We start from the raw sequence: 15,884 nt of genomic DNA on the forward strand, positions 1-15,884 counted from the left end.
GCGTAAAACATGACCAATCCAATTAGCCTTCCGTTTTCTTATTTCGTGTAGGATATTCCTCTGCTCTAATTAACACTTCTTCATTTCTCACATAATCGGTCCAACTGATCTTCTCCATCCTTCTCCACCACCACATTTCGAAAATATATATATTCGCTATACGAACAGAAACATATCTCCCTTTATTGCCAATGTGACTGGCCACACAGACTTCCATACGCTACGTACGCTACGTTCGCTATGTTAGTTGCGTCGCAGAATATTTGATTCTGGGCTATATTTTTAAAACGTTGCGCTGGACGGGCAGGCGTACTGGGCCCGCTTCCAGGTGTCACCTGCGCGCCTCAGTGATTTCCCACTCTGATTACAACAGGTGTTACGTATCATTCAGCGCAGTATTCGCTTAGATGAAAATGACACTAGAGGAATTAATTGAAGAAGTAAGAAAGTGTCCATGTTTGTGGAACAAAAGGTTAGAAGAATATCGGAACCAGAACATACGGGATAATGCCTGGGACATGATTTCTGGGGAATTGATTACACCAGGTAATGTGCAAACACTGTTCTTCTATCTATAAGTGAAGAACTTAGAATATTTTCATCAACCCCTTTCGTTCGGAAATATTCTTTAAATTTAACTTCATCTTCACGTTACTGTTTATCAGATGATGAAATTCACAAAATTTGTTCTTCTTAAGTTCACGCCATGCACCCACTTCCTTTTACGTTTACACAAGGAAAGTAACAGCAAAAGATCATCGTTGGAATCATCGCTGTCCCCCCACAGCACACTATCGGCCAACATCTCATTCAAGACTGAGCAGTTTCGTACCAAACATAGCTTTCTGCGTGGCCACACAGTGCAGCAAACATAGCGTACACAGTATACGTAGCATACATAGTGCTCTGTGTGGCCACACCNCTTACTCTGATGTATGAAAACGCACTTAGTGTTAATTTTGGACACAGCTTAAAATTATATTTGTGCAGCCCATTATTAGTAATTTTCTGTGGAAGTAATTTATAGGCAATCTTCAACAGAAGTTATTTGCACTTTCAGTTAATTTTGTGTGGGAGGCCATGTTCAGCTTCTCACTAAGTGTACGCAATTAAGGCATTCAGACGTAGAAGAATAATGAGGTAAATGGGGATGAGGTTGGTGAGAAATTTGGCCTGAAAATCTGAAGGTAGGACGTGAAACTGTGAACTTGAATAGGGTCCAGATAAAGAATTTCCAGATTTTATAAATCTGTATATTGTAATTTCTTGGCCATATAAGCGACTATGAGCTTACGGTAGGGGTTTATCTAGGGAATGATTAGGCCTACATTTCATATTTTTCAATGTTGGTCCTCTTGCTGGACGTTACAGCATAACTACTTGAGGACATGCTGACCTGACAAGGTATACAATCTCCTTAACAAAAAACGATATTATTTAATTTTATTCAGAAATATGGATATGGCAAGAGCTCTATTGAATTTCTCAACTATGTATGTATTGTATGCATGGAAGAATTCGAACTTTTTTCCCCCTTCAATGCAAAACCTTTCTGTTGTTATTGGGCTTTTTCTTTATCACATTCTTAGGATGAGTCTGGCTCGCGAGTCCAGCTCGGCGAGGAGTCGGGCTCGGATTAATTTCACCACACACGTATGAGCGTGGCGACCCACACACGGACGAGTTTGGCTCATTGGAACCCGAGCCTAGTCGGACTCGCGAGCCAAACTCGTACGTGTATGGGCTCCTTAAGATGTAAAGGCAGTCCATTGGTTAGGCTTAGAATTCCGGTATACTTATGCTGCATTATGTAAGTCGAGTGGAATTGAGTTGAATGACGCTGTGGGTCTGCCTTTGCGACTTCTTAGATAGCCAGACCCGGTTCGACTTCACAGCACTCGATTCGATTTATGTATCCACAAACTTGGGCATAAATGGGCACATAATATTAAAAAGAAGTCGTGGGAAGAACTATTCACTTACTTCCCTTTAGGGCCGCGCCATAGCTCAAGCGGTTAGTCGCTGGCTTCCCACCGCGGCGGCCCGAGTTCAATCCCGGGTCTGGTCAAGTGGGATTTGTGGTGGGCAAAGTGGCGCTGGGGCAGGTTTCCTCCGAGTACTTCGGTTTCCCCTGCCAATCTTCATTCCACCAAATTCTCCATCATCATAATCACCCGGGGAAGGTACAATAGGCCAATCAGTGGCCGCCGTGTCGAGTGGACCCAGTTGGACTCCACCCCCCACTAAGCGAATTTAAATTATTTTAAGCACACATTCTTTATATTAGCAAGAGATGGTCCGGTACTTGGTTTGTTCCCAAAGACGAACATTTTATTATCAGTGTCTGTATTGTAAAACATTAATTGCAGTACTTTTTCAGATCTGTTGGGGCTCTAGATTGCCGTGATAAGAAGTTTCTTATAGATAGATATAAGAACTTGACCCATAACAACATGTAAATGCAAATGTTGTTTTGTTTTAGAAACTGAATACCGTGCTTGTTAAAGATTAGAGTCTGAAAATTACGCTTTAACTTCGAAAGAAAACATAACAGCGGTTACACAGCACAGACAGGTTTTGTTAGTATAAGTGTCATCGTATTTTTCATTTGTATTTAATGAAGAAATATCAGACACGCAAATACATTGCAGATCGGATGAATCTGCAAATTAAAACGACATCTGGGCGAACGCCTGTGTAGCCTTTTTGTATAGTCACCTTCATTTGTATTCCCTGTAACAACTGAGATGCTGTCACACAAAGAAGCTAACACTGTAATTGTTTTTGGTTTATAAAAGTCTAGAAAATCGAAAATAACGGCCGTGGGGATTCGTTGCACTGACCACGCGGCATCCTCTATCCGCTAAAGTTGGCTCTAACTTCGTAGACAAGCGGCGGCCGCTCGGTCGGTATATTTTACTTGCGGACTAAAACCACGGAGTTATAAAAGTCTATTTCTGATGAGTTACGTACTTTCACTTGGTTCATAATATTTGCCGTAGTCCGTTTCTGGCCCTACATAATAATTACAGTAACCGATGTATACGAAGAAGTGCGTCACTTTTTACCACTTGAGGAGAACTTTCACCCTTCTTCCCATTTCACTTTCCTACCTAATCTTGGGGATCTTGAGGGAGGTGTGAAGGGAATTATCAGACATTCTGTGTTCAATAGCGCACGCGCTCCATTTCGCACTACTGCACAAATAAGAAATTTAATGATGTCGTTTGATAGGTCATAGGGCGGCCGCATACCAGCTGCGTCAAGACAAGCATCAAGACATGAGACAAAAGATGCATGAAGCTGACGTCAGCAGCATGACTCAAACTGGTGTGCGGCGTTGTTCATAATCTCATTCGTTTCAACTGTGCTCCTTTCTTTGCGTCATGTCGCAGACATCGTGTCTTGACTGTTACACGTCTTGACACATGCCGGTGTGAGGCCTACCTTAGAGTACGGCTTAATATAGATTTTTGTATAAGTCCACGATAAATAGTGGATAATTTTGACCCCGCTTTCTAGAACCTACACTGTCTTTGACCACGTGATTTGGGATCCTGAGTTAGAATGTCATGGAGGCGTGGATTATGTCCGTGTTTGTGTATGTAGAGTCGTTGCGCTGGGCTGAGCCACCGTCCAAAGTGCCCTACCAGATAACTAAAACAATTCATTGCTTCAGAAGTGTATTCTGAATTGGAACACGCCACAGGTTATAACCCACAAAAGAACACGAAACGCATCTAACATAAAACAAACACAACACAATCTGCTTTACTGGCAGAGACATCGAAAACCACACTGAGTGGAGTAACGTCCCACATTACACGCTAGATGTCAGGACAATATACAATTCGTGTGCCTAAGCTTCTATGTAGCGGAATGTTCTCCTAACCTACATTTTACCATTTGTAATGGCTGAAATGAGAGAGTTACTTAAAAAAATTGTATGAGTTGTAAAAATAAAAAAATACATGAATAATCACGCTTGTAATTTGTATGTCCTCGAGATCTCTAGCAGCAAGCAGCAAGCGGCAACGTAGCCGGGAGGCAATGGGAATGAGTCAGGTAACAACGGAGTCGGCACGAACAGGCGTAGCGCGAAGTGGATATGACGTCATGCAGTAATGTGTAGTATTCAGAGTAAGTCATGTCGGCATTTACTGGGATGGATGGACATTGTTCGTGAACTAGAGGATGGCATTGTGCTGAGGTGGAAACCTATCATTTCTAATATTAAGGCAACTGAGTTTCAGCACAGGGGTTTGATCCGGTTCGATTCAGTTCAGTAAACCAACAGCTCCCCGATCTGCCGTTAAGTATCCTTGACATGAAAGTTGTTCTGCAGCCCTAGGTCTGAGGCTGGAGGATAATCTGGCGGGAATGTTCAGTTATATTGGGACTGAATTTCTATTGAAGATTGAAGATCTATTTCAGCTAGGTTTACAAGAATGTCATACAATTAAGAAATTTAAATTTACTGAGTTTATATGTAGTTTTATTTCGTATTGTTTTTCTGGGATCCGATCACAGTAGCCTCGCGGTCTTAAGACATGAACTGTATTCGCCCGCTTGGACGCTGGGATCGTGGGTTCGAATCCCACCCAAGCCATAGAATTTTGGTGTGTGTGTATGTGTTCATTCTGTGTTTTTGTAGTCCTGTGTTTAGGTAGCGGCCTTGCGACGGGCTGATCACTCATCCAAGGAGCCCTACCGCATGTGATAAAATGGTTATGGAACTGAATAAGAGACGAAGGCTCTGAATGGGCTGGAAAAGCCATTGAAAATAAATATTGTTCCATTGAGTTTCGTCCCTATGTATTAGTTAATGTTTATCTGTATAAAACTGGTATGCTACATATAGACGAGAGATTAAATTGTAAAACTACAATATTAATATACAGTTTAGTAAATGTCTCCATAAAGGAAGATCTAGAGATTTCTATGGCACTTGAATGCGGTTGTGTCCTTCTGAATAATTAGTGCTAAATATCTAGTTATTAATGCTAGAAGCCAGTGCTATATCAAAAAGTAGTAGTTCACAAATTATTAGAAATATGTGTTCCTAATGCATTTCACAGCCTGGGGTCAAATATATAAGTTGTAGTTACTGCAGATATTGACATTGAACTGTGTTGGGTATAACATTCTTCCATTTGCGTGATCAGGTATGGAAGTGATACCGTTATGCTTGTAGTTAAATGTGGACAGTTAAACTGACGAAATAAGAATACTGTGGTAAATAGAGTTCGTATAAAAATAAGTTGGGTTGGCAGTAATTCAATCCAAATATAATATCAGTGCACAACATCGTGCATATATTAAAGGAAATAAGATCGAGAGACAAGGGAATAATTATTAAGTACACATCACAGAATGATTAGTGTAACTGTCCTGTCACAAACTTTCACGTGCTCCACTTGAGTTGAGAACTGTATTCAGATTGCCAGCCTACGCTGAGCCGATCACGGTGGCCGCGCGGTCTAAGGGGTGAACTGTCTTCTCTCTCTCTAACTCTGCGATCGTGGCATCAAGGCATGGATATCTCTGTGTGAGTTTTTTTCTATGTTTGTGTTGTCCTGTGTGCGTAGGCAGCGGTCTTGCGATGGGCTGATCCCCCGCCCAAGGAGTCCTGCCATCTGTGGAAAAAAAGATTAAGAAACTGAGGAAGAGGCTGGGTCCCAACAACGGGCTGCAGAGCCATTGATGAATGAATAAATAAATAAGCCTATTCTGCAATTCCAACATAAAATCTGGATCGTATCACTTTACAGTCAAATCCATAATACGTAAATATTCTCAGTAATGAATTACAAAGTCGACAGAAAAGTACACAGGCTTTCTGTACTTCGTGCATATCAGAACATTATTAGAACTTCAATGTTGAGACACTGCTCCTGGCATGTGATTATAAATATTCTACGTTTCGTTTTAAACACAAGTGACATCAACACTCTTTTAAAATAAACTTTCTTTATTATAATATTTCAGCATCCCGTTACATTGGGCATTAGCCTTATTATTAAAGCACCCGTCAATAATGCAACAATACCTTTTTTAATATAAGAGACATCTAAAAAATGTTTCTCATTAAAGTGCCACTTTAATACGTTACGATGTTGTTAAAATCATTGTTAAATCATTAAAAATTATGAGGTACATTAATTTCTTTTTTGGGGGTTGGAAGGAATTAGCTCGGTGGATTGATTCTAAAGAAGCTTTGTCCTTTGTAGTAACTAATACTGAAGTACTACAAGCGAGTGAAGTAATTTCTACTTTTTAGGTATCAGGAATTAAGTACTGTAAATTCAGAATTGTCTTATGCAAATATTTAAGCAGAAACAATTTCTCTGTTTTCCGCAAATGATTTTGTATGCTAAGCATATGACTTGTTCAGCGCTGTAGCTGAATGTTATGTTTTATTCCTGGGGACTTACCAATTTGCGCTTACTTTGTGCATATAGGCCGCCCAACATACGTCACTGGCAACTCATGTTGCCTAGAGAGCAGGAACTCAGAGAACTTGCGTGCGTCCTTGTGTGTGCTTTACGTTAGCATTCGGAAGATGACACTGAATTTAACTACATGGTAGCTGTTTATATTTGATAAGCGAACCAGTTCTTCTCTCGGGATACGGTTGCAATAGTGAGGCTGAGTCTGAGTCTCATTTTACGACCGACAGTCAGTCGGCCAGTCTGTCTTGGCATAAAGCACTCACCTGGGGCTTGCGACCAGATATTTATTCCTGTTTGACAGTTACGGTCTTGTTTCTGTGTTTCTCTTTGACGAGAGGACGGGTCATTCGTTTGTATATGCTGCTGGTCCTTGCCAGCGCAGTCTTTCTCAGGTCCGAGTCCCTTGGTACTCGAGACCATATTTTACTATCTCAAATTTGAGACTTCCCTTTTCGTCGCCTCTTACGACTCGCAGGGTCACGGTGCAGGTATTCGACCCCACCTCCACACGGGCCTTTTCTCTCCCTAGCAAAGTCGAAGTGAAAGTCAAAGTCACATTGTGACTGACGGTCAGTCAGTCAGTGAGTCTTGGTGTCGAGCCCCATCTGCTCATCTGTGCTCAAGGAATTAAGCACTACGCCACGAAAGCGTATGGGGGAATGGATTTATAGATCCATATTTTCTTGACCTCAGCACTAGCTGGAGGTGAGTGGTCAGCTTCACAACCCAGCCGCTTTGCCCCCTGGGAAAAAGCCCCCGATACCCATTGGATAGGAGGTTGGGTGGGCCCCAGAGCCGTTCTGGACGATTTGGAGAAGAGAAAATTCTTGATCCTGTCGGAAGGTCCGGGTTCAAATACCGATGAGGTCACTGGATTTTTTGCAATTGACCTAATCTTTTCGGCCGCACTATGGCCCTGAGGTTCACTCAGCCTCTTAACAGAAATGAGTACCAGGAATTAAATACATAATTTTCCTGGTGAGTAAAGCTCGGCCGGCGCGTAAGGCTGATAACCTTACCGCCATCTTTGAGCGATTGTCTAGATAGTGTGGGACCCTCAACGTCTCACAACCCTATGGGCCTTCGCGGCCTCTTACAGGGATGGCTTTACTTTTTTCTTACCGGGACTTGAACTCCGACCTCTCAGTCGTCCATCCCGTAGACAATCTCTTTACTGACTGCCCTACTCCAACGACTATGGATGAAGAAGTAGGAAAAAGAAGAAAAAAGTTGCGTGCTCTGTCTCTAGTCATTAGTGGATGACAGATATTTCCTTACAGCAGCCTGCTTAACCCCATCTCTATTATCATAATTACACTTAAGTGAACGAAAACAACTTGTATTATTTGAATTTTACTGGACTGGAACGGAATGCATTGTCGAACAATAATATAATCCATTCGATAGTCTCTATTAATTTCAGCGAAAGATACGTCATGCTGGACGGTTTAGGTCTTTGTAATAGTCAATAGGAAATGTTACTACGTCACGCTAAGGAGAGTACGAGCATGCATTTTGCACTAGCGCAGTTCAAGACAACAAAGCAATAGAATATCATACCTTTTCAATTTGCCAAATTGCGGTGAATGAAGCATAACGAATATCCAAGTAATTGAAGCGTTCTGTTTGCTGTTTGCGTTACTTTTATGCAACACGTGACAAAGTGTTGTACATACATGTACAAAAAGATAAGCAACGAAAGTACCTGGAAATGTAGTTCGTTATGATTAATTTTTTCGGCATTTTATTGTGCAGTCGCAATTATTCAATGGAACGGACTATGAAATAAGACTCTTTTGGATTATACAATCGACGTTAAGGAGTTAATAATTCTAAGAAGCTAAGTAGCGTTTTCCATAACTCCAATCAGCTGAACTTTTCCTTAGAAAATCATTGTCGCTCAGTAGATAACAGATACCGCCTTTTATGTTAATCGAAAGATTATTATCGTGTTCACAAAAGGTCGCAACTTTTCCTTATTGTAAGGTATTTCAATCTCGTTTACCATTTTACACCTTATTTCCCCATGATCCATTTACATTTTGTCATCTCATCTGTGCTTAGGTCTTGAAAACTGTCTCTTGGTTTCACTTTATCCAACTAACTTTTTGAACACATATTTGGTATTTCTCCGATGCGTGTTACATACCCAGCTCATCTCATCCTGCATTTCATTAACCTGATTTGTGGTGATGAGTACAATTTATGAAGCTGCTAGTTGTACAAGCACTTCTACCAGTTTGTTTCTTTTCGTCTTTGAAGTCCAAATATTCTCTTAACCCTGTGTTTCAAAACGCTACTAACCTAGGTCAGGACGACCGTGTTTCGGCGGAATAGTCATAATTCTTTGCAGACGTACGATCATTTTAATTCTTCGCTTTCAGCTAGTAATACAATACTAGAAAAACTCAGTTGAACTACTACTACTACTGCTGCTGCTTCTCCTGCTGCTAACACACCACTACCACCACTACTACTACTACTGCTACTACTACTACTGCTACTACTACTACTACTACTACTAATAGTAACAGTACTCCTGTAGTAGTAGCAGCAGTAGTAGTAGTAGTAGTACTGGTCTAGAAAACCGAGATTAACGGCCCTTGGAATCTTTTCTATTGTATAAAAATTATTGTAGACACAAAATTGTAAATACAAAAAAGGAATATTTTTATTGTAGAAAAAATATTGTAAATACAAAAAAGGCCTAGGAAATGCCCATCCGGCCTTCTGTAGCACATTCTTATATACATCTTATTCTATAATTGCGGTAACCCCTCGATTCTTAATATAGATCTTAACTTAAATCTGAGATACTGTTAATAAGCAGTACAATCACTTATTTTACTTTTCTTATGTAGCTGTAACATATTCGTTGCGCTGACCACGCGACACCCTCTACCCGCAAAAGCTGTGCACTAACTTCGCCGACAAGCGGCGGTCGCTCGGTCGGTATAGTTCGCTTGTGAACTAAAGGCCACGGAGAAAAGGATTAGTAGTAGTAGTAAGTATATCCATAATGAAGGAAGGATGCGCGATGCGGCCACAGAATTTCCTAATTTGATATAAAATACTGTGACATTCTGAATCCCTTCTCTCTTTATTAAGGAGGAGCGCAGTTGGTTCCGTTTCTGAAATGATGACACGTAAGGGGAGATGGCTAGGGTAAAGGTAACAGTTGTCCCTCTGCTTAACTAATTAAGCACTACGCCATGAATGCGTATGGGGGAGTGCATGTATAGATCCACGTTTCCTTGACCTCGGCACTACTTGGAGGTGAGTGGCCAGCTTCACGCCCCAACCCCTTTACCGCCGGGAGAAGGGCCCCCAGTACCCACTGGATAGTAGGTTGGCTTAGGTATAAGATAAGTTTTGCTTATACAGACTGGTTAGTATTTACTCAGTGGAGAAATTGTTAAGTAACTATGAAAAAGTTTCCTGCAGAAAGAAAGGCAGATCTGTAATCAAGATAGCTTTATTACAGGGGCATCGTAAATCCTTAAGTAGAGTAAGATTGATGGCTGAAGCAGGAGGACAGAAGCTTCTTACTTTAATTTCCAGGAACCTATTAACACTATTTTCTCTTTTCCACGTCACAGAGTGTACAATGGCGCGATTCTTAATAGACCCAAGGACCACCCACAATTAGAAGTCCCGAGTGCTGCACTACGGCTCACAACCAAGACCGCAATCCTTCCAATCGAAGGTACATACCCAAATATTTGGAGCTGTGTTGGAAGCGCATATATTTTGACTTTTTTAAAATTCCACAGGTCGAATATTTTAATGGTATTGCATTTAAAACTTATATTAATCTCACATAAAGCAGAAAATTATGGCTCCATTCATGACTAAATTATTATCTGTATACAATATGTTGCCCATTGAAACCATTTTTCTTGCATGGGCTTCTTCACTGCTTCGCGGATATAATTCTGTAATCACAGAGTCAAACATGGAAGTTAAACATAGAAGTAATCTTCTATTAACATGATAAAGTTGAAGGAATATTTCGTTCAAAGGTAGATCCTCTATGCCCAATTTAGGGGCATAACAAAGAAATTTCTAATGGATGGAATAATTTTACAAGTCACGATCAGATATGTCAACGCACCGTTTCAGATTATAAACTGAAATGTTGCAGTTACTGTTATTTAGGATGATAACATTAAGCGACGGTTTATTCGAATATTCTTAATTTGTTGGAAAGAGAAGATTGAATTAAAATAAAAACAAAAGTAATATAGAAGTAAAGGAAGATGACAGGACAGAGGAAGAAGCTGTTCACGAAGGAATAAATCGATATCCCTATGTAGCCGGGGGGCGTGGGCGACACGAAGGAACACAGAAGTAAGAAGTGGAAGAGTCGAGAAATACAGAAAGAGAAGGAAGTAAGAATTGAGATGTGTAATCTCATGTATTTTCATTTTAAATCTGTATTTAATGATGGCAGGAATACATAGCTCATTTTTTGTTTCTTGTAGTGCACTAATTTCCATGTGTTCCTAAGGCCCTAAATTTATAGGCAGTCGTAGTACCTGTTGTTGTTTGATTTGTTCATATAATTCCTTTCAGATGTGTAGAGACTAGTAAATTGATACCTCTCTAGTTACACAGTTTAGGTAAGTCAGTACTACAATGTGATTCTAAATTATTATCGGGATTTTCCTGGCTTATAATCTTTAAACCGGAAGTAAAATAAAATTGCTTACGATGGAAGATCATTAGCCAAATATTATGCTTCAACAAGATAGTGCACCCCTACATGGGGCTCGTATTCTCCGAGAATTTCTTGACATTCATTTTCTTGGGCGCTGGGTTGGGCGTGATGGACCAATTTCGTGGCCTGTGCGCTCACCAAATATTTCGCCGCTTTGTTTTATTCCTGTGGAGCTATGTTAAGGACATTGTTTACAAGACCTCTGTAACCTACCTCGATGAACTGAAGCTGAGAATTGTTGCTGCGATCGAAACAGTTACGACGCAAATGCTGGAGAACACTTGGACATCTTACATACCAAGAAAGGCGCTTATGTTGAAGTTATTTTGCATTCTGTATCATTGATTCTATAAGCGATAAAACTTCTTGCGTTACATTTTCATATTCCGTAAGAAGTTTCATTTTATTATTTGTAGTTTGAAAATTCCCCACGAAATAACCGACAATAATTTAGAATCATTCTCTATAATAATAAGTAATTTCATTAGTTCGGTATAAGTTATTTTAAGTAAATGCTAGCCAAAAAGGGGGTACTTACCCACGCTATGAAACCTCTATAGTAATAAATATTTTTTTTAAATATAATAATTCATTTTCAATATTTTAAACGTGTCAGTCTTCGTTGTAAGACACGTTGTTGTATCATTAGCTTTGACAGTTATCTTTCATTACAAGACTTATGTTCATGAATAGATTTTACATACGTTTCCCTTTTTAAATAAATAGATTTCCTCTAATTATCTCTCCATTTATTCTACTTTGGATAATATTAGAATTAAGCAGACTAGACAGAATTTCAATGTGATAACAATTAAATTAGTTGAAGAAATTCAATTAAGCTACTCTCTCAAGCGTTGCTGTGGCGAACTCAAGAATGCAAATGGACGGAACATCTTGTCCATAGAAAGCGACGATTATTTACAGAGAACGTTGCCGATGGAAGTTTGGACAGCACTGAAGCGAATGTGGTAAAGAAATCGGAGACCCACAAAGACGGGAGCAAAGCAGACCATGCCAGTTGCATCCTGCGCAGAACGTGTGTTTCCTCTTCCTTGATAGCGAGGCGGTGTTAGGGCCACACCTTGCAGTAACGGGGAAGACCCACTTTTGTGTTGTTATTATATAGAATACGTTTTTTCTCGGTGCACAGCAGAGCCATTCTTGATTTTAGAGAGTTGTTACGATGACCAGCATGACGCAGCCCTTACCGCAAATAACAGCAATGAGGAAGGTGCTGGGTGGGGTAAACCGAGAATGTTAGCTCAGTGGAACAATGTCGTATGAACATCTCCGTTTAGAGTAATGGAAAGCAAACGCTTCTTTGGTGGCTCACATCTTAAGCCTTAAGACTTAAGGTATCCATTACCTTACAAGTGTTGAAACAATAATCAGCGTTTTGCTGTGTTTTTTAGTTCAGGCGTATTGGAAAACTGACCGCCTCTGTGGTGTAGTGGTCAGAGTTCCTGGGTTCGATTCCCGGCGCTACTCTATATTCTGGAAGTAGTGGGTCTGGAACGGGGTCCGCTCAGCCTCATGAGGATAATTGAGGAGCTATTTCAAAGAAATAGCGGCTCCGGTCTAAAAAACCGAAACTAACGCCTTTGGGGATTACTTGCACTGACCACGTGACACCCTCTACCCGCTAAAGTTGGCACTAACTTCGCCGACAAGCGGCGGTCGCTCGGTCGGTATAGTTTGATTGCGGACTACAGGCCACGGAGTTTGTTTTTATATGGGAGAAATTAGTTCTGTGCTGGATTTGAAGTTATCACAGCGATAAGCAATAATAGTAAGGCCTCTGAATTATAACTCTGTGTAACTGGGAATAAAGCCTTGCCAATCGGAAGGACATATTGGCTCAATTTCCATAGTCGAAAAGTGACGGTTTCTTGCTTGGCTTCCTCTTCGATTGTGAAGATGGAACCGATATGTCCTTCCGAAACTTCGAATCAGAAAACTGCGCATTTCAGCTTAACTATAATTTTCTGAGCGGCCATGAAATTCCCTTCTCTAGTATTATCCAAAATTTTATAACAAGTGCGCGTCACTGGATCCTCTCACGCGTCTTGTTAAATCAGTACCCACCTCAAAAACCACTTAGAGCAGCTTTAGTAATATCATGTATATGAGTAAATACAGACGGAGTTTGGATTGGTAATTTAATTTATTGAACATTCACAGTTCGTAATTTCAAGTAACTACAGCTCTATCGCTAATTCACACACTTTTCAGTTCACTACAGCACATACTAAATCATCTCAGTCTGCGGTGTGTTCACCGGTTGTCTGGTAACGGCTTCCAATGAAGGACGTTCGCCTTAATCTGGGTTCCCGAAATATCCGCGTGCCTCAGCTACATGCTGCGAACAGCAACGGCTCACAAAGACTGAACCGCAGCAGTCCTCTCACTCACTCACTCACTTACGCACTCACTCACCAACCAACTCGCTCAATTCCATTGCACTGCACTAACTGAACTGAACTGGATCGGTCACGTGATTTAACCTCGGAGGATACCACATAGAATACACCGCTTCCAACAGTATTTCTATTGCTTAGCAACGGGTCCAGTACTCTTGCGTAGTTACAAAGCTGTTGAAAAATGACCTTCTTCTTGATATTTGTTTCGCGGTCTTTGCCTAGCAACGGGTCTGTATGCCATAGTATTATCCTCCCGTGTATGCAATCCTTTGGAGCTTTCCAATCAATACTCCTGAATTAATTTTTGGCCTACCGCGTCTAATCTTTACATCTGATACCCCTGATCCCCACTGATGTAATCATCCTGACCATGTCTGAAGGACCCAACACCGGCTATCCGGACTGAGTTCCAGATGTTTTCCTCAGTCCCTCCACGTAATTCCAGGATATTGCCTCAATTAGGCCACGACTGCCACCTTCCAATTCCTTTCCAATTCATTAGTTTTCCTACCATGCATTCCTGTATAGTGTAGCTATTGATGACGCCATAAAATAGCCCCAAAAACAATACAAAGAAAAACATAAAAATCTGAACCATCAGCCCGAACATGCTAGTGTATATATTTCAGGATAGTTGAACCATAGCAGTTTCAATATTTGTGACGTAGTTTTCAAATTCCTTTTCTAGGACAATGCTATTGCCGAAAGAGCTGGTGCAAGGAATTTGATATATGATATCTAAAATGAGGTCTACCAGATGTCGTGTCTGCCCATGCTTTATACTCAAACGAAGTTCAGAAATAAAGGTGTCTGGCAAGCAACATATCGCAGAAAAACAACTTCACTTTTTAAAAGTTAGTATAAAGGATACCCAAAAACAGAAGTCTGAAGCTAGAAATTGTACTGCTTTATTAAGCTTAATGGTAAGCCGGAAAGGAAAATGGCAAATATCAAAAAAGTTCTTGGAAGAACTGACCGGGTAAATTACTGCTGGTCTTCACCAGCACAGTCATTCCTGGTTTCGGGTCCCGCGGGGACCCAAGATTATGCTTTTGTTCTTTCCAAGACACATGTATATGTGTTTTGAAACGGGACACAGCATAGCACAGCACGGCGTAGCATGGCAGTAAGTTGTTGCTGGCTCTTGCCGGTATAGTCGGTCTTAGATTGGGGCCCCGTTGGGACCCATGACCAAACTATGTTCCCTCCAAGACTCTTTATGTGTTTGGAAATGGGTTCAGATACACAGAGATAACGCGACCTCATATATCTGTTCTTATTTTTGCAAAATGAGGGAAGGGGGCTAAAGAAGTTGCTCTCAAAAATCTGTTCCGGAAATGTTGATGTCAGCCAAAGAGTATACAAAGTGCATTCTAGAGAAATGTGCCTTCTCAATAACGATCCAGAGGAAAATATCTAAAGAAATAAAGATATTATTTTCATCCGAATTTATTATGGACAAGGAACACATTAGTGACATCACCAGAAATGTACGCATATACATGTGAGTGAGAGAGAGAGAAGAGGAAGAAGAAGAAGAATATTTAATTCATGTCATGGGAAATTCGGGAGACGGTAGTCGGCTGTTAGCCGTCAGTAGTCAGTCAGGGCAGACAGTAGCCGTTAGATAAAAAAAAAGCAATAGGGTTCCCATTTTGGAATCTGTCACCAAGCAACGAGCAGGACGAGAATATTTTGTTAGAGATTTAGAGAAGTGGAGCTGTTCACGAAGACTTGACGAAAGAGGAAGAAGGCAAAAAAGTACTACAACGAACAGACATTGATGATGAGTTGCAGAGGGCAAGAGGAGAGAGAATAGATTTTGAAAACCAACTGGTGAGTTGTATGGAAAAAAATAGCTCTACGCGACTCACGATGATAGAAGAGATAGGCCACTAGGTAGAACGATTAGAACTCGTTTTTATGCTGTGTAAATGGAGGAACATTTCTGAACAGCAACTGATGAGCTGTGAATAAGAAAAGGAAATTCTACGCCAACACCTGAAGAGAGGAGGCAAACAACCTGGCCGAATGACAAAACGTTTATGTGTAGGCTGATGAGGTTATACGCCGACGAACAGAGAAGGTAGTTAAGGATGCTGGTCAGGTGTAGAGAAAGTCTGTGCCAGCACACATGGAGGCAAACCACAGGGTAGAATGATGAAGTCTTGCTGGCCTGTTGGTAAGGGTACAGGAAGAAATAAGGCTCTCACTAAACTGATGAGGTATACAGAAACTCTAACGTAACAATAAGAGGAATTATTTGTGGCCTGTTTTTCAGAGTAGTCGAAG

The sequence above is a fragment of the Cryptotermes secundus genome, unplaced genomic scaffold (genome assembly GCF_002891405.2).
Source record: "Cryptotermes secundus unplaced genomic scaffold, Csec_1.0 scaffold210, whole genome shotgun sequence".
NCBI lineage: Eukaryota > Metazoa > Arthropoda > Insecta > Blattodea > Kalotermitidae > Cryptotermes > Cryptotermes secundus.